Here is a 19,239-nt window from a genome sequence, read left to right on the forward strand (position 1 = left end):
TTACTTTATATATGGCAGGTTATATGTTTCCATGCTACTCTCTCCAATTGTCTCACCCTCTCCTTCCTCTTCCCCCCATGTCTACAAGTCTGTTCTCTGTGTCTATGTCTCCATTGCTGTCCTGCAAATACATTCATCAGTTCCATATTTCTAGATTTCGTGCTGTTGCTGTTGTTGTTCAGTCACTAAGTCATATCTGACTCTTCGCAACCCCATCGACTGAAGCACGTCAGGCTTCCTTGTGCCTCACCATCTCCCGGTGAGGGAGAAGAGAGAAGTCTCTCAAAAGTCTTCTCCAGCACAAGTTTGAAAGTGTCAATTATTTGGCACTCTATATGTGACATATCTCTTTCTGACTTACCCTGTATAATAGGCTCTAGGTTCATCCACCTCGTTACTCAGTCAGTTGAGTCGCTCAGTCATGTCCAACTCTTTGCGACCCCATGAACTGCAGCACGCCAGGCCTCCCTGTCCATCACCAACTCCCGGAGTTTACTCAAACTCATGTCCTTTGAGTCAGTGATGCCATCCAACCATTTCATTCTCTGTCTTCCCCTTTTCCTCCCACCTTCAATCTTTCCCAGCATCAGGGTCTTTTCAAATGAGTTTGCTCTTTGCATCAGGTGGCCAAAGTATTGGAGTTTCAGCTTCAACATCAGTCCTTCCAATGCATATTCAGGACTGATTTCTTTTAGGATGGACAGGTTGGATCTCCTTGCAGTCCAAGGGACTCTCAAGAGTCTTTTCCAACACCACAGTTCAAAAGCATCAATTCTTCGGTGCTCAGCTTTCTTTATAGTCCAACTCTCACATCCATACATAACTACTGGAAAAACCATAGATTTGACTAGATGGACCTTTGCTGGCAAAGCTTTTTAATATGCTGTCTAGGTTGGTCATAACTTTTCTTCCAAGGGGTAAGCGCCTTTTAATTTCATGGCTGCAGTCACCATCTGCAGTGATTTTGGAGCCCAAGAAAATAAAAGTCTGACACTGTTTCCTCTATTTCCCCATGTATTTGCCATGAAGTAATGGGACCAGATGCCATGATCTTACTTTTCTGAATGTTGAGCTTTAAGCCAACTTTTTCACTCTCCTGTTTCACTTTCATCGAGAGGCTGTTCAGTTCTTCTTCACTTTCTGTCATAAGGGTGGTGTCATCTGCATATCTGAGGTTATTGATATTTCTCCCGGCAATCTTGATTCCAGCTTGTGCTTCTTCCAGCCCAGCATTTCTCATGATGTACTCTGCATATAAGTTAAATAAGCAGGGTGACAATATATAGCCTTGACATACTCCTTTTCCTGTTTGGAACCAGTCTGTTGTTCCATGTCCAGTTCTAACTGTTGCTTCCTGAACTGCATACAGATTTCTCAAGAGACAGATCAGGTGGTCTGGTATTCCCATCTCTTGAATAATTTTCCACAGTTTGTTGTAATCCACATAGTCAAAGGCTTTGGCATAGTCAATAAAGCAGAAATAGATGTTTTTCTGGAACTCTCGTGCTTTTTCGATGATCCAGCGGATATTGGCAATTTGATCTCTGGTCCACCTCATTAGAACTGCCTTAAATGCCGTCCTTTTTATGACTGAATAATATTCCCTTGTATATATGTACCACCGCTTCTTTACCTGTTTATGTGTCGGTGTACATCTAGGTGGCTTCCCTGTCCTAGTTATTGTAAATCGTGCTGCAGTGAACACTGGGTATATGTGTTTTTTAAGTTATGATTTCCTGAGGGTATGTGCCCAGTAGTGGGATTGCTGAGTCACATGGTAGACTTATTCCCAGTTTTAAGGATCGTCCATACTATTCTCCATAGTATCTGTATCAATTTACATTCCCAGAAACAGTGTAAGAGTGTTCCCTTTTCTCCACATCCTCTCCAGCATTTATTGTTTGTAGATATTTTGATGATGACCATTCTGACCCATGTGAGGTGATATCTCATTGCAGTTTTGATTTGCATTTCTCTGAAATGAGTCATTTTGAGCATCTTTTCTTGTGTTTATTAGCCATCTGTATGTCTTCTTTTGAGAAATGTTTGTTCAGGTCTTCTGCCCACTTTTTGATTGGATTCTTTGTTTTTGTATTGACTTGCATGGGGTGCTTGTATATTTTGGAAATTAATCCTTTGTCAATGGTTTCATTTGCTGTTATTTTCTCCCATTCTGAAGGTTGTCTTTTTACCTTGTTTATTGATTCCTTTGCTGTGCAAAAGGATTTAAGTTTGATTAGGTCTCCCTTGTTTATTTTTGTTTTTATTTCCATTACTCTAGGAGGTGGATCATAGAGGATCTTGCTGTGATTTATGTCATAGAGTGTTCTGCCTATGTTTTCCTCTAACAATGTTGTGGTTTCTGTTCTTACATTTAGATCTTTAATCCACTATGAGTTCATTTTTGTGTTTGTTGTTAGGAAGTGTTCTAATTTTATTCTTTTACATGTAGCTTTTCCCAGCACCACTTATTGAAGAGACTATCTTTTTCCCATTCTTACCTCATTTGTCAAAGATAAGGTGCCCATAGGTGCATGGGTTTATTTCTGGACTTTCTTTCTTGTTCCATTGGTTTGTATTTCTGTTTTTGTACCAGTACCATACTATCTTATTAGCTGTAGTTTTGTAGTATAGTCTGAAGTCAGGAAGGTTGATTCTTCCAACTCCATTCTTCTTTCTCAAGATTGCTTTAGCTATTTGGGGTCTTTTGTGTTTCTATTTGAATTATGAAATTTTTTATTCTAGTTCTCAACATAAATTTTTGACTTATAAATCCACTAAGATTCTCTTTTCTCTTTCTCTCTTAACCCTTTCATCTCCTCACTAATTTTTTTCTCTTTCTTCTCTATTTTTATAACAATTCTCTTTTTCCTGGTAACCTTTCCCAAGACCTGTAAATAGGCTTACATCCCCCTCATTAAACTCACAGACACAGAATAAACGTGTGCACTTAAGTTTTTCAGTTACAAGAAGTGGAAACCAATTCTGGCTAAACAAAAAGGTATTTAATTTTATCTCCAGAAACTCATCAAATCAAATGTAATCACAGAAAACTAGGATCTGGTTGAAAGAGGCTTATTTACATATCTAAAAAAAGGAACATAAGATAAGTAACATAAAATAACTTTTCTTCCTACACCTAGATACAAGTTTACTTCCTCCTTAGTGCTTCAGGACTGCACATGCAACTTTAGGGTCTGACTTATAATCAACTAACCATTAGTTCTGTTGTGATATTTCTTGATATTCTATAGTCTATAGACTAAGTTGTAAAGTCACAAACCCCAAATAACTTCACATAAAGTAGCAGAGGAAAGTAAGAAAAGAGAAATTATATGTATAAAATTATTTTAATAACTTTACATTTATTGATTATTATTATTTAATAAATTATGAATAAGTTGACAGCACAGATCTATATTATTGAAGGAAAAGACACAATACATGTTTCAACATTATTTCTGTAACTAGTCATAAAGTTACAGATGCTTTTGAGATTTCTTCCTCCACTACTCCTAATGTCCCCCATGATTCCTTCAGAAGTTCTATGTCTCTGACTTACATCTTGGTAGAAAGAAGAAGCTCCAGGGGCTTCTACTTGCTTCTAGGGTAACCTGTAGAAGAATCATAGCAGTGTAACAAAAGTATAAATTCAAACCAGAATCTCCAGCTGTGAATCTAGAATCCGATACTAGTTTTGTGACCCTGGGCAAGTTACTTAACTGATTTGTTTCATAGTTGTTTTTATCTGTAAAATGAAGATAATGATGGTACAAGTTTGCTGTGAGATTAAATAAGTAAATTCACGTAAATAATTTATAACAATGTCTGACACATCACAAGTACTTGAGTGTTAGTAATTATTAGTGGTGGTGATGGTGGTAGTTGTTCACCAAGGATTGGGTAGCTAATGGAGTATTAGCTGAGGGGTATTCTGAGTCTTACTGGTCAACAAGGAGGTGAACTTAAGTTGAAATTTTTTATCCCTCTTTTCCTATAAGTTCCCATTCTGACAACTGGAATACAACAGTAATATAAGGGACCTTCCTCACGTTATAGCCTCCCTTACAATTCAAGGGGCTATGGATGTGAGAGCTGGACTATAAAGAAAATTGAGCACCGAAGAATTGATGCTTTTGAACTGTGGTGTTGGAGAAGACTTTTGAGAGTCCCTTGGACTGCAATGAGATCCAACCAGTCCATCCTAAAGGAGATCAGTCCTGAGTGTTCATTGGAAGGACTGATGTTGAAGCTGAAACTCCAATACTTTGGCCACCTGATGTGAAGAGCTGACTCATTTGAAGACTCTGATGCTGGGAAGGATTGAAGGTGGGAGGAGAAGGGGATGACAGAGGATGAGATGGTTGGATGGCATCACCGACTCAATGGACATGGGTTTGGGTGGACTCCGGGAGTTGGTGATGGACAGGGAGGCCTGGCGTGATGCGATTCATGGGGTCACAAAGAGTTGGACATGACTGAGTGACTGCACTGAACTGACAGGTATATGAACTGTCTTAGATCTGAAAACTGGAAGAGAAGTCATGACTCACAACAGTGTTGTATATCAGGTGGTATCTTAGTGAACTATCTACTCTGTTCTTAAGAGATTGCCAGTTCATGTCCTTCAAAAGGAAAAGCATTGTTTCATTTGCAAATAAATTTACTTCTCAGGTGTTTGATTGCAAAGGAAGGTCACACACATATACTTCATATCACCTTGTTTGTTTTGAATGTGACCTCTATTCAGTATTCCCTGCTAATTTAACTCAGCTGCTCCATCAGGACACAATTTTGGCTTCTGAGAGAACATGAGTAAAATATAGAAAGATCACAATCACTGTTTTGTTTCTGATCCCTTACTGTTTTTTCAGAACTGTGGCAGTTTGTGGTTGACTGTGACTAGACTGACTAGTCTGTTTAGAAAATCTAAACTGGATCTCACCTTCACTGCCTTTGGAGGCTATAAATCCTGAGTATCAAGAAAGACTCATTGTTTAAATATTATTTCTCTACTTAAACTGTACTGGGGGCTGTTAGTCTCATTAACTAATGGTTGTAAACTTTGAGGAGTATGTAGTTAATAATACCTACTGTGAAACTGGCTTTTTGTTCTATAACCAAGCATACCGCTGCCTTTTAAAACTGTGAGATATAGCAAAATGACCCCAACTCTCCCCTCCCCACCATCACCCACCCATACCCATAAGTAAGGCCCGAAAGTCACCAGCTGACAACCCCTGATATGAACACAGAACTTTGAAATGTCAAGAACAAGGAGACAGGAGCAACTGGGTAGCAACAGTTAGGAAGTATTAAAGGAAAGAGGAAGAAGCTGGTTTGAGGTGGCAGATGTTAGCTTCACCAGCACTTGGGAACTGCCAGAACAGAATGTGCAGGGCAGCTGTAGAACAATCCCACTCCAGGGAGACCTTGCTGAATCTGAGTATATATCTTTAGGAACTTTGCCAATAAATGTAGTAACCATGAGACTGACAAATATTTACCAGAGGGTAGACACTATTACTACAGTGCTAATAATGTTTTCCAAGTGCCAGTGGGTTATATTTGAATTCCATATCTTAGATCAAGCAAATATCTCTAATGTGTAAGTGAAAGTGAAGTCGCTCAGTCGTAAAAGATTGTCAAATGCTTCCCATAGCCTATAATAAGACTGTTTTTGTTGCTTTAGTTGCTCAGTTGTATCCGACTCTTTTTAGATCCCATGGACTATAGCCCACCAGCTTTCTCTGTCCATGAGATTTCCCAAGCAAAAATACTGAAGTGGGTTGCCATTTTCTTCTCCAGGGGATCTTCCCAACTCAGGGATTGAACCTGCGTCTCTGTGTCTCCTATATTGATAGGCAGATTCTTTACCACTGAGCTACCTGGGAAGCTAGGTTTATAGGGACTCGATGTAATCAAACATTCTTATATGATATAGTTCTTCAATACTTGAATACTGTTGTCAAGTCTTTCGAAGTCACCTCTTGAGTTTATTATCTTCTTTTCCCCTGCCAACCAAATCATTTGTGAAAGACACTTTAAAATCGCTCCACACTATTTAGCAGTACACATCAAAACCCTGCTAATGTTTTGCCTAAATAATCACACTTCTAGGAGTTTATCCTAAGGAAATAATTATATGAAACTATAAGACTTAAGACATTTTGTGTAGAAAAATAGTAATTTATGAAAGTTGAAAGTTATTCTGATTTAAATATCCCTAATAAATTAACTCATTGGAAAAGACCCTGATGCTGGGAAGGATTGGTGGCAGGAGGAGAAGGGGATGACAGAGGATGAGATGGCTGGATGGCATCACCGACTCGATGGACATGGGTTTGGGTAAACTCCGGGAGTTGGTGATGGACAGGGAGGCCTGGCGTGCTGCGATTCATGGGGTAGCAAAGAGTCGGCCACGAGTGAGCGACTAAACTGAATAAATTAAGTAAGTTTTGAAATGTTCATATGATGGTATGTTGAAATGCCATTAAAATACTACAAAAGTGTATCTACTGATAGGGGATAATGTTTATTTTATAAGGTTGTTTCCATTTTCTCTCCCTGCCTAACAAATCTCCCCAAAATGTATTGACTTAAAACAAAAGCAATTTGTTTCTCCTGCTACTGTGGGTTAACAGTCTGGGTGGTTCTGCTTGTCTTCTCTGAGATTATGTATACAGGGGTAGTTATTTGTCGACTTAACTGGTGGTGGAGAGGCTATGATGGCCATGATGGCCTCACTCAACGTGAATGATAGTTCCTATTATCGATTGTGGTGCCTCAGTTCTCTGAGGCTTCTAAACTTATACAATGTCACTTCTGTCACATTTTATCTGTTAAAGCAGGTCACAAGACCAGACCAGATCCATGACATGAGGAAATAGATTCTACCTCTTGATGGATAGAGCTACAAATAATTTGTGGCCATGTTCATGATCTACCACAAGTATCAAGTAAAAGGAACAGCTTATAAATAGCTTGACTCATATTTTCAATGTTATTGATACATACACACAGATAAAAATTTTTTTAAATATATGTGGAAATGTTAAAAGTGATTTTTTGTGGATGATAAGATTGATTATTGTTTTGTGAAAATTTTTAATGAGTGATATCATTTATGACTAATTTTTTTTTACAATGAATCAATTTATAATGAGAGTAAGAGAGATGAGATCTCAAAATATTAATTTTGTGTTTTCTGTGTATGTCCCTACTCCTTGGCTCTCTCTAAGGTATTTTTAGGGTCATTTTTCTTTTCTTCAACTAGAAAAATGTCACAGAAGAGATTTTTATTAAATTCTTTACAGAGACTAATATGCACTTGCTTATGGCCTTCCTTTTATTAGACTCTTGGATTTATATAGTATGAGGTAACTTGACTTATCTTGTTCTTTGTGTCACATTCTGGATTCCAGTGATTACCACCTCCTTTTCTAAGTGTTCACAAATTGCCCCCCAAGATCTCTGTAAATAGCTATGTCTGTAACAGTTTTTATTGGAATTGCTGGGAATCATGTTAAATTTATCAGGTAACACTGAGCAAAATTATAATTTAAGTAGGAAAACCAAAACTGACTTACATGAAATAAGCACTGCTATTTGAGGGTTTATCTTGGTATATAAGCTACCCCTTCCTGGAATGTCTTCCTTCCAAATTCACTTCTTTGTATGTCCTTCCCTTCTGAATTCATGTCTTTAAAATGCCCTCCATTTCTTAGATCAGGCTTAATCCAGTTCTTCTTGAAAGGCTTCTTTCAAGACTAGACCATACTGATGTTACTAGACTATATTGGTGTTACTGGACTATACTGATCTCTCAAAATTTTTATTGCTTTAGTGTCTTTACATGTCAACGTGGTATTTGCTATATTTTGCAATGCTTTCAAAAAGTAGGGCCAGATGTCTTCTATGATATCTATGCAACAATTTTATATATAGTTCTAGGTACCCATCAATAATTTAGCAAATTCCAGTTCACCTGACTGTTAAGAGTTACTGTTTTTGCTTAGACGTTTCCTTTTTCTGAAAGTGTTTATCGTCTTCTGAGCTCAGGAGTATTCTTCCTTTGTGACTGTTCTACACTGTCCTCTTAGCCCTCCTTGCTCTGTGTGTGTCCTGAATTTATAATTAGGCTTCCTAGAATATTGCCTTAGTTTTTCTTTTGTAAATGTATTTCTTTTTTAGTATTGTGTTGATAATTTTATGAGAGTGGAGATGAGGATAATGCAACATGATCCATTTGAAAACTTCAAATTCAATACTCAAGAATTTGAGGATTAAGTTTGCTTCATATTTATTTTCAGCATTCAGGAACTTACTGTAAAGGATACCAGTGTGTATTTTTAAGTGCATAATGGCAATACTCTAAGAAGAGTATTATTTAAGTTGAAGAAATAGACTATTCTTGAGGCACCACTTAATGCCTACATGTACTTCTTGACTGATCATGTTCCCTTTCTCAAATATGTAATGTATGAATGTTTTTATACCATCTGTCTGCATTATTGTCTTTCTTCCTCTCTTCCGCCCCCACCCCCGCCCCGACTCTCCTCTTAGGTGTATGTTGTTCAGTATGTTGGCTGATAGTTACAGTGGCTATTGACTACTTGAAATGTGGGTAGTCCAAATTGAAATGTGCTCTAAGTATAAAATATGCAGAAATTCAGTAATTTTAGTAAAAAATGTAACAAAATTACAATTTTTCTATTGATTGCCTAAGATATAATGTTTTTAGAAATCAGTCTATATAAAATAAAACATGATATTGAAGTGAATTTTGCTTCTTTAAATTTACTTTTTAAATAAAGCTGTTAGAAAGCTTAAATTAAACATGTGCCTCAAGTTGATGACTCAAATTAAAATTTTATCAAACAGTGCATTCTAAATCAGCTGAAGGATTGGATGCCTTTTCCCCTTCCTTCCTTTTCACTTCATTCCTTCTTTCTTTCCTCCATTCCTTCTTTCTTCCTTTTTTCTTCAATGTGAAGGGTAAAGCCCTGTAAATAGAGGTACTTGATAGTAGCACAACAAAATCTGAGTGGTCAAAGTGGTCACAATTTTGGGAAAAAGATTATCTGAAATAACTTTACGGGCATTAAAGTTTAACTGACAATGAAGAGAAGAAATTCTATTTGGACTTTCCATCTCCTACTTTAAGCTTGGTCAAAAAACAGGAACTAAATTATGTCACTCAGGATCTGTGAAGTCTATCAAAATTCCCTTCTATTTGGAAATTGTTGCTTGGGAAACATGTAAATCTGAGCACAAAAACTCCCAACAAATATTATCCACTACAATTTCAAAATTATAGGTAAAATTTCAAGAACTAATGTAAGGGTAGCTATTATGACATTACTTACTAGATCAAAATGTTTTATCAAATACTATCTGCTGTTTGGGAGGTACACAGTCCTTTTAGTTTAATCAGTGAAGCAAATAAGTTTGCTTCTGTGAACTCTGGTTGTGTTCTTTAATACCAAATTTAAAAAAAATCCTTCAATAAAAAGGAGACATAAAGGAATTAGAAAAGTTTATCTTTTGGCAAAATTTGGTAATCTACCCAATTTCTTTCAAAAATTGACATCTGTCAGATTTAAAAAATGTATACCAAAAATTCAGAATTGTTTTCTTTTTTTCTCTGTGAAGAAGAGTTAATGCATTAGTAACTAATTTTATGGCTTCTAGGATAATGTTTAGAGAAAACAAGAAAGGTCGAATTTGAACGATCTCTGTTCAGCCTTCACTGATAATTGATTCACAGTGTATAATTTTCTCCAGTGTGTATACAAAAGGCCAAACTTGGGAAGAATAGAATCAATTCCCTAAAGGAATGACAAGTGGAAACTCTTCTATTTAAATAACTAAAAAGACAGTTACGTTTTTTCCAACTTCGTTTTAAACAAATTAGTGCAGTTTAAATATGAACAAACACACCTTTTCTAATAATTTTAAATTACTTTCTCTAATGATATTCCCCTATCTATGGTATAATATATTTTTCGATACAAAAAACCATAAATACTATTTTGAGAATTTATTTTTGCCTATTAACTTTCTTTGTTAGAACACATTTTTAATGACCTGTTAAAAGATAAACTTCAAAGTGTCCTTGTAGATAAGCCCTAGACTAAGATTTGTTAAATCCTATCTGGTCCATCCTCATAGCTGATGGAATTAGACATTTTAAACAACAGATACTAAAAAACAAGAAAAACAAACAAACAAAAGGCCAGTCTTATTGGCGGGTCAGTACAGAAGGCGTTAATGTCCCATCCTTTTCCTCTCTCATGGGTTCTGAGGTGACATTCTCTCACTTGTCAGTGTTTTCTCTTTGAGGTGGCATATGTGTCTGATGATGGATCCAAGTGTTAATGGCTCCCCTTGGTCCGTTGCTCTGCTTTCTGTACCACTGGGACTAAGGTGGAAGTTTTATTTCTCAGGAAATCTCTTCCTCACAGGGTGTTAGAAATAAGTTGATCACCATAGTCCTTGTCTGTGACCCCTCATTTTTCTCACTGATTCCATGGAAGGATATAAATTAGTACTATTAGGGTAAACTGAAGTAATGAATTAAACCCCAAATATCAGTGGTTTAATAAAACAAAGATTTTTTTTTTCTTGTTTATATTTCATGTCCAGTGAAGGTCAGTGAAGATGGTATATGGGATTCTGCTCCGTATAGTTGCTCGGGGATTCATGCTGGCTGAGCTACCAAACTGTGGTTGTTGTTTTTTTTCAGTTGTTCAGTTCCTAAGTCGTGTCCAACTCTTTGCTACCCCATAAATGGCAGCACATCAGGCTTCCCTGTGCTTGACTGTCTCCTGGAGTTTGCTCAAACTCATGTTCATTGCGTTGATGATGCTGTCCATCTGTCTCATCCTTTGTCACTCCCTTTTCCTCCTGCCCTCAATCTTTCCAAGCATCAGGGTCTTTTCCAATGAGTTGGCTCTTTGCATCAGGTGGTCAAAGTACTGGAGCTTCAGCTTCCAGATCAGTCCTTCCAATGAATATTCAGGGTTGATTTCCTTTAGGATTGACTGGTTTGATCTTGAAGTCCAAGGGACTCTCAAGAGTCTTCTCTAGCACCGCAGTACAAAAGCATCAATTCTTCGGTGCTCAGCCTTCTTTATGGTCCAACTCTTACCTCCATAGATGACTAATGGAAAAACCATAGCTTTGACTATACTGGCAAACTTTATTGGCCAACTGGTATCTCTACTTTTTGCTATGCTGTCGTCTGTCATAGCTTTTATGCCAAGGAACAAGTGTCTTTTAATTTTGTGGCTGCAGTTACTATCTGTGGTGATTTTGGTGCCCAAGAAAATAAAATGTCACTGTTTTCCACTTTTCCACCATCTATTGGCCATGAAGTGATGGGACTGGATGCCATGATCTTTACTTTTTGAATGCTGAGTTTTAAGCCAGCTTTTTCACTCCCCTCTTTTACCCTCATCAAGAGGCTCTTTAGTTCCTCTTCACTTTCTGCCATTAGAGTGGTATCACCTGTATATCTGTATATCATCTGTGTATCTGTATATGATCTGTATATTTAAAAGACGCTTGCTCCTTAGAAGAAAAGCTATGGCTAACCTAGACAACATATTAAAAAGCAGAGACATTACTTTGCCAAAGGAGGTCCATTTAGTCAAATCTATGATTTTTCCAGTAGTCATGTATGGATGTGATAGTTGGACTATAAAGAAAGCTGAACACCGAAGAATTGATGCTTTTGAACCATGGTGTTGGAGAAGACTCTTGAGAATCCCTTGGACTGCAAGGAGATCAAACCAGTCAATCCTAAAGGAAATCAGTCCTGAATATTCATTGGAAGGACTGATGCTGAAACTGAAACTCCACTACTTTGGCCACCTGATGTGAAGAACTGACTCATTTGAAAAGACCCTGATGCTGGGAAAGATTGAAGGTGGGAAGAGAAGGGGATGACAGAGGATGAGATGGTTGGATGGCCTCACCGACTCAATGGACATGAGTGTGAGCAAGCTCAGGAGTTGGTGATGGACAGGGAAGTTTGGTGTGCTGCAGTCCATGGGGTCGCAAAGAGCCGGACATGACTGAGGGACTGAACTGAACTGAACTGATCTGTATGTCTGAGGATGTTGATACTTCTCCCAGCAATCCTGATTCTAGGTTGTACTTCATCCAGCCCAGTATTTCGCATGATGTGCTCTGCATGTAAGTCAAATAAGCAGGGTGACAAGATACAGTCTTGTCATATTCGTTTCCCAATTTTGAACCAGTTTGTCTTTCCATGTCTGGTTCTAACTGTTGCTTCTTGTCCTGCATATGAGTTTCTCAGCAGACAGGTAAGTTGGTGTGGTATTCCCAACTCTTTAAGAATTTTCCATTGTTTGTTGGTGGCTCACATGGTAAAGAATCTGCCAGCAATGTGGAAGACCTGGGTTCAATCCCTACATCAGAAAGATCCCCTGGAGAAGAACTGGCAGCCCACTCCAGTATTCTTGCCTGGAGAATTCCATGGACAAGGAGCCCGGTGGGGTATATTCCAAGGGGTCATAAAGAGTTGGACACACTGAGAGCCTAACACACACACAGTCAAAGGCTTTAATGTAGTCAATGAAGTAGAAGTAGATTGTTTTTTTGAATTCTCTTGCCTTTTGGTTTCATGTTATTCCAGCAAGGAAAGAGCAAACTGGAGGATTGTGCATTGACTTTTAAAAGCTTTGACTTAGAAGTGACACATCCTTCTGCTCATAGCTCATTGGTCAGAATTAGTCATATCCTAAGGAGCTGTTAAGGGATTGTGACATGAGAAAAGTGGATATTTGGTGAACTATAAATGTATCTGACATAATATTCCCTTTTGGTCATTAATATTCTCTTCTTTGTTCCTTTTAAACATAGAATATCTCATTAAAAAAGACAAAGTTCCATCCAATTTTGAGCATTAAGCTCAAAGCTCAAGTTCCATCCAACTTGGAGCATTAAGCTCAAAAATTAGAATGATACACATCAATCTCTATATCAGGTCTGAAAGTGTTCATCTTAGTGTAGAGTCCTATGAACTAAAAGACAAATTATCTCCCTCTTACAAACTTGATCGGAAGTAGTAGAATATGTACAAGATAACTACAATCTGCCTTTTCATTTAGAAATAGGAAAAATGAAGGCATGGCAGTCACCGGTCTTTAGCAATTTTGAAATCCCAATGGCAGACACTTGGTTATCCTGAAAGAGCTTCTTTGTCCATGTTCTCGTTGGCCCTGATTGTGCCCCTTATGATGTTCTTCTTTATCTTCTTCAGTCACTTCTGAAGCAGACATTGAATAATATTATCTTTTTGGAGGGCATATAGTTTTTGATGAGGGGAGGCTCTCTGGTGGTTCAGATGGTAGGGAGTCTGCCTGCAAAGTGGAAGAGCTAGGTTTGATCCCTGGGTTGGAAAGATCCCTTGGAGAAGAGAATGGCAACCCATTCCAGTATTCTTGCCTGGAGTATTCCATGGACAGAGGAAGCTGGTGGGCTACAATTCATAGGATTGCAAAGAATCGGGCATGACTGAGTGACTGACACTTTCACTTTCATAGCTTTTGAAGTCCAATTCCTATTTCTTGAAGTTTGGCAGCCTGGATCACTTTATACCTCAAATAGTCACAAACTTGAAGTTTTCCTTGATAGTCAATTTTCTTGAGAACTTAATAGGCTTTTGATTGAATCAGGCCAGTTATGTAATCTAGTAACTAAACCAACAGTTATATTTGAGACAGTTCTTAGATCTGCCATATCTCTTTTTGTTTCTTCTCTCACATAGTCATCTCAAACTTTCTCTTTCTTACTTAATGATGGATACACTGAATCCAACTTTAGAATAATAGGTAGGTATGTGTGTGTATGTGCTCAGTCGCTAAGTCATGTCTAACTCTGTGTGACCCCTTGGACTGTAGCCCACTGGACTCCTCTGTCCATGGTATTTTCCAGGCAAGAATACTGGAGGGGGTTGCCATCTCCTTCTCCAGGGGATCTTCCCAACCCAGGGATTGAACCTGTGTCTCCTGCATTGGCAGGCGATCCTTTATACTGAGCCACTAGGGGGAAAGCATATAATAGTTGTTTTTCAGTTGCTAAGTCTTGTTTGACCACTAAGCCAGTGACATGTGTTAGGTTTTTGTTATGGCAGCACCTCACTCCTACCCCTGGCATAATTCTGTACTCATTAGATAGGCTAGACTATGCTGTGTTAATAAATTTGCTCTGAAATATAATTGGCTTAACATAACACTGGTCTATTTCTTGCTCATATTAAATGTCCAATGAAATAAAAGGCTCTGTACAATGTAGTTTCTAACAGACTCAGTCTGAACAAGGCTCCTTCATTTTATAATGTTACTATTTCGGCATATAACCTGATGCTTTGTTCAGAAGGGGAAGAGGAAGCTATCTATTGGCCCTTAAATGTAAGAGAGGTGGGAAATAAGAAGCAAAATGGTATTTGCTTAGTAGTAAATATCTCTGTGGAGTAAATTCAGAGAGGCTCTTACTTAATATTAGCCAACATAGAGAAATAAATGATATTTATTCAGTAATAAAAATATTACTGAAAAATACTGTATCATCGCTGATTTATGATACCAATCATAATATCTTAAAGACCAAGGCATATTTTATTTCTCCTTTCTTCAGTTCAGTTCAGTTCAGTCGCTCAGTCGTGTCCGACTCTTTGTGACCCCATGAATCGCAGCACGCCAGGCCTCCCTGTAGAGTATGGCTTTATTGTATCAGTATTAAAAAAAAATGCTCTCTGTATGTAGTATGGTACTTACTCTTCTTTTTTCCTAATCTCTCTGAGATCAAATACTTATAACAGCATTTTATAGAATATTTTGTTTTTATCCTTAAAGATGGAGGTGGCAGAGAATAGTAGAGGGAAGACTGCATCTTTTTCTGAGTATTATCAAAATTTACCCAACGAGGTATTGTCAGGATCTAAAATTTAATCCTACTTGCAAGCTAACAAACTTGTGTTCTACCGCTTCAGAGATGCTGATATAAGACACGATACTCCTGCTTCAAAGACGAAGGACTTTATTACTCATTACTGAAGCAATGGGCAGGGTTTCATGTTCACTTGAATTGGTTCCCTGTGTCCCCCAAGACCCATGCAGGTAGGCCCAAGTGGATGGCTGCACATGTGGTCGACTGCATTATAGGAGAGAAACATTAAGCTTGGGACTTGGAGAAGAGTCACTGCTTTTATAGTAAAAACAAACAAGCATATTTTTTGTGTAGAGGGAGGTATTACCTCATTTTTTAAGGCTGCTTGTTCAAACATGATCCTGATGAAACTGGCCATTACAGCCTTTCAGTTTTGGCATACTTGGCAAGAATGTGGAGAGATGCTCGAGGTGTCAAGGTGGATGGATGGCTGTTTCCAATAATTGGTAGTAGAATTAAGACTAGAACTAGATCTTTCAGTTCCTAGTTTACTAAATTATACGTAGCACTGTCACTGAAGACAAAACCTTTGGATAAATTCTCTTCATTCTGTTTGAAGTATTCTCTATTATCTTCTTTCTTGCATTGGGGTCATATTTTCCAGTCCTATTGACATACTGAATATTTTCTTCTGATAGATAGATTTGTATTAAGATCACATGTAATGACCCTTAATTATCTCATATACAATAAGACCTAGTTGAAGACCAACAAATTTGTGCCAGTGTATTCTGAATTACAGGAAGTTTATCTTTTGAAAATATCATTATTTTACTTTTTAATTTGTTTTATATTTTGTTCTCACGAGTCAAGCTTCATGGATTCCTTAATTTGTGCCAATCTATACTTGTGGTTTGGGTTATACAATAAATTACAATCATGGCATCACAGTGCTTATACGACCCGTGCAAAAGAAAGTGAAAAACAAAAATGAATAAGTGGAATGAAGTGGAATTCTAAGAGTGGAATGAGCAGTACAGAATGCAAGTTCATTAGGTGCCAGAAGAGTTAGAGATTTCTGGCTAAATGTGGTCAGGAAGGATTCAGGGATGAAATGGAGAAAGAAAGATAGTTCTTAGAGAAGAGGGAAAAGAGTGAGTTCTATTACTTTTTATATTCTCTCTGATTTTTAGAGTAAGCGTTAAAAGAGCCTCTTTAATGGCAACCATATAGGCATTTTCCTCATCAATTTTATTTACTGCTCAATCTTCAGTTCTTTGAAAAATGCCTTGTCCATGTTAGAAACTCATAAAAACACTTAATAAATGAGGGATAATGGTTAAGGAAGTGCATGGTTTGTATTATGTGACTTCAACACTCATCATTTATACAGCCCACACATTCATATAATACACAGTCCACCTATATATAGATACTTTCTCACTCAATGGATTGTATCTCTCATATGGTTCTGATGAAATGTAATTTCAACATCAGTTCAGTTCATTTGCTCAGTTGGGTCCGGCTCTTTATGAACCCATGGACTTCAGCACACCAAACTTTCCCATCCATCACCAACTCCCGAGCTTGCTCAAACTCATGTCCATTGAGTTGGTGATGTCATCCAACCATCTCATCCTCTGTCGTCCCCTTCTCCTCCTGCCCTCAATCTTTCCCAGCATCAGGGTCTCTTCCAATGAGTTAGTTCTTCGCATCAGGTGGCCAAAGTATTGGAGTTTCAGCTTCAGCATCAGTCCTTCCAACGAATATTCAGGATTGGTTTCCTTTAGGATTGACTGGTTTGATCAGTTTCAAGATACCAACTGTAATATAGTCTGATCCTGGCCCTAGGAAAAGGGAGTTGATTTCAGTGCTGAAGTACAAGATTTTTTAACCATTTCCAAATCTTCCTCAGTTGTATCCAAATCTTTCTTATTCTGTGAAATGAAGGGCCTCTTAGAGCAGCAGTGACTTGGCTCCTGTATACCCACATTGTAAGTATTTTTTTATTCAGCCTAGCTTACCTCTGTATACTGCTCTTTGCATCCCACTTCTTCCACTTACTCCTAATTGCAGGCTTAAGGTTGTGGAAGCCACAGCTGCTGGTGGACAGTGGTGGAACAAATCTACTCTGCAGTGGCAGTGGAGACAGCCTCCTTTTGTCTTGTTTCCAGGACATACTGAGCCCTGCTGGCAGAGCTTTAAGGACCAGGGGCAGCTTTAACACCCATGTGAAATCATACTAGGCCCTTGGGAAGTGGACAAGCCTGGAACAGACTGTTGCAGCTTGATGGAATGCCTAGCATTCTTGTCAACTGTCACCAATTCCTGACAGTCTCACAGGTCTGCAGAGACTCTTGTCACCATGTTCTTTGGACCTTGGAAAAGTAGTATTGCCCTATTATTATTATAATTATGTAATAATAATATTTTTATATATTCCATATAGTGTGGAAACATAATAATCTTTTTTATTCTTTGGGAATGAAGTCAACTGGGAACCACGTAGACTCAACTTTCCAACATTTAACTTTCAAATGCATATACAGAAAAATAGGAGATTACCTATATTTTGTTCTTGGACTACGAATTTTATGTCTACTACTAATGATAACTATATGATTTTCTAGTGAAAACTTTAAGTTAAGTGAAGGTAATAATACCAATAGTTAGTAAGAATAGAAAAAACAAAATAAATTAACTTATTAACTACTGGGGTGCCTTTGGAAGTGTTTACTATAAACACTATTGAGTGGTCAATTTAGAAATAAGATAATTAAAAGTAATCACTATCTCAAAGTGTTGTAGATTGTAGAAATCTTTTCTCAGGTAATGCGTGCCACATTTTCACATTTTCTTTACAAAATTTTGATTTTGTTCATGCCTTATGGATCTGATGAATATAATGATAATTAATATAATTTTACCTTCCTTGGAAGGAAACTATTAAATTATGTAACTTGTATACCCACTTCTTACACTAAGAGACTCATTCTGTAGAAACACCATTCTGTTAAAAATCTTGCTACTGCAATGATGTAGATTTCTGAAGGGAAACTAAAATAGGCAGCCTGAAAGGAATGCCAGATGGTCTAGCATTGCACAGGGAGAGCTGTGAAGCCAGGTGTAATGCCAGGTGATGCTTACTAGGATCACAGTAGGGGTAGGAGCGAATGAAGCATTGACCTCAGTCTGAATCTTGTATGTCTAGGCTAATTCAGGGACTCATAAGATGCAGGGCTCTCCACAAGTTGGGAAGATGGGAATCTGACTACAATTTAGTTTCCCGATTAGACTTACTCTGGCCCCAGGTTACCTGGAAGCTAGAGAACATGTAGCTGGAGATAATGACTTCCTAGAATGTTATGATTTAAAAGTGATCAGTAAGTATCAAATTTTCCACTTCTGTCTGTCCCCTAAAACCCTGTAACCCTGGCAAAACTTGACTCTTCAGGGAATCCCAGGTACTATGATCTAAATGCTAGTTTTCCTCCAAATCCATACATAGAAATCCTAACCTCCTAAGGTGGTGATGTTAGGAGCTGGAGCCTTTGGGAACTGCTTGATTCACTAAATGAAATGAGCGCCTTATAAAAGAGTCTCCAGAGAAGTCTTTTGCCCACCTACAACGTGAGGACACAGCAAGGAGTTGCCACTTAAACCAGGAAGAGGTCATTCACCAGAAAGTGACCATTCTCGCACTTTGATCTTAGACTTCCCAGTCTCTAGAACTGTGAGGAATAAATATTTGTTGTTTATAGGCCACCTAGATCCTGATATTTTGTTACAACAGTCTGAATGAACTAGGAAACTAGGAAAATTAAAAATCTGAACCTAAGTATTTGTTAATAGTGTTAAGGGATTAGGAATCATAAAAATATCCAGGGGATGTAGTAAAATAGTGTCAATCATTCATTCAGTTATTCATCCAGTGATTATTCACTGATCCTAGACGTACCAGATATTCTGCTGGACCCTGGAAGAGACAAGCAGATTAAAGACATAGTCCTGATCCTCAAGGATGTTGTGGTTGAGGTAAACAGTGGTTTTCTTTCATTGAGATTTTTATGTACAAAATAATGGCTAATTATGTAGTGCTGGGGACTTCCCAGTTCTTGACTTTTCCCAGGCAGTTTACGTATCTGCTCAAGAATACTTTGTTAGCCAGTGCACAATGTTAGCACAGTGTATTAATGTCCAAGTGCAGTCAGTGAAATTTGATCAACAACAATTTTAAAATTTCTAGTGTATTTTTATTGGAGGAAAGTAGGATTTGACAAGAGTTCTTTTAGTTCACATACCATTCCCAATTCCTGGCTA

This window comes from Giraffa tippelskirchi, chromosome 7 (assembly GCF_054371585.1).
Source record: "Giraffa tippelskirchi isolate mGirTip1 chromosome 7, T2T-mGirTip1v1.2.pri, whole genome shotgun sequence".
NCBI lineage: Eukaryota > Metazoa > Chordata > Mammalia > Artiodactyla > Giraffidae > Giraffa > Giraffa tippelskirchi.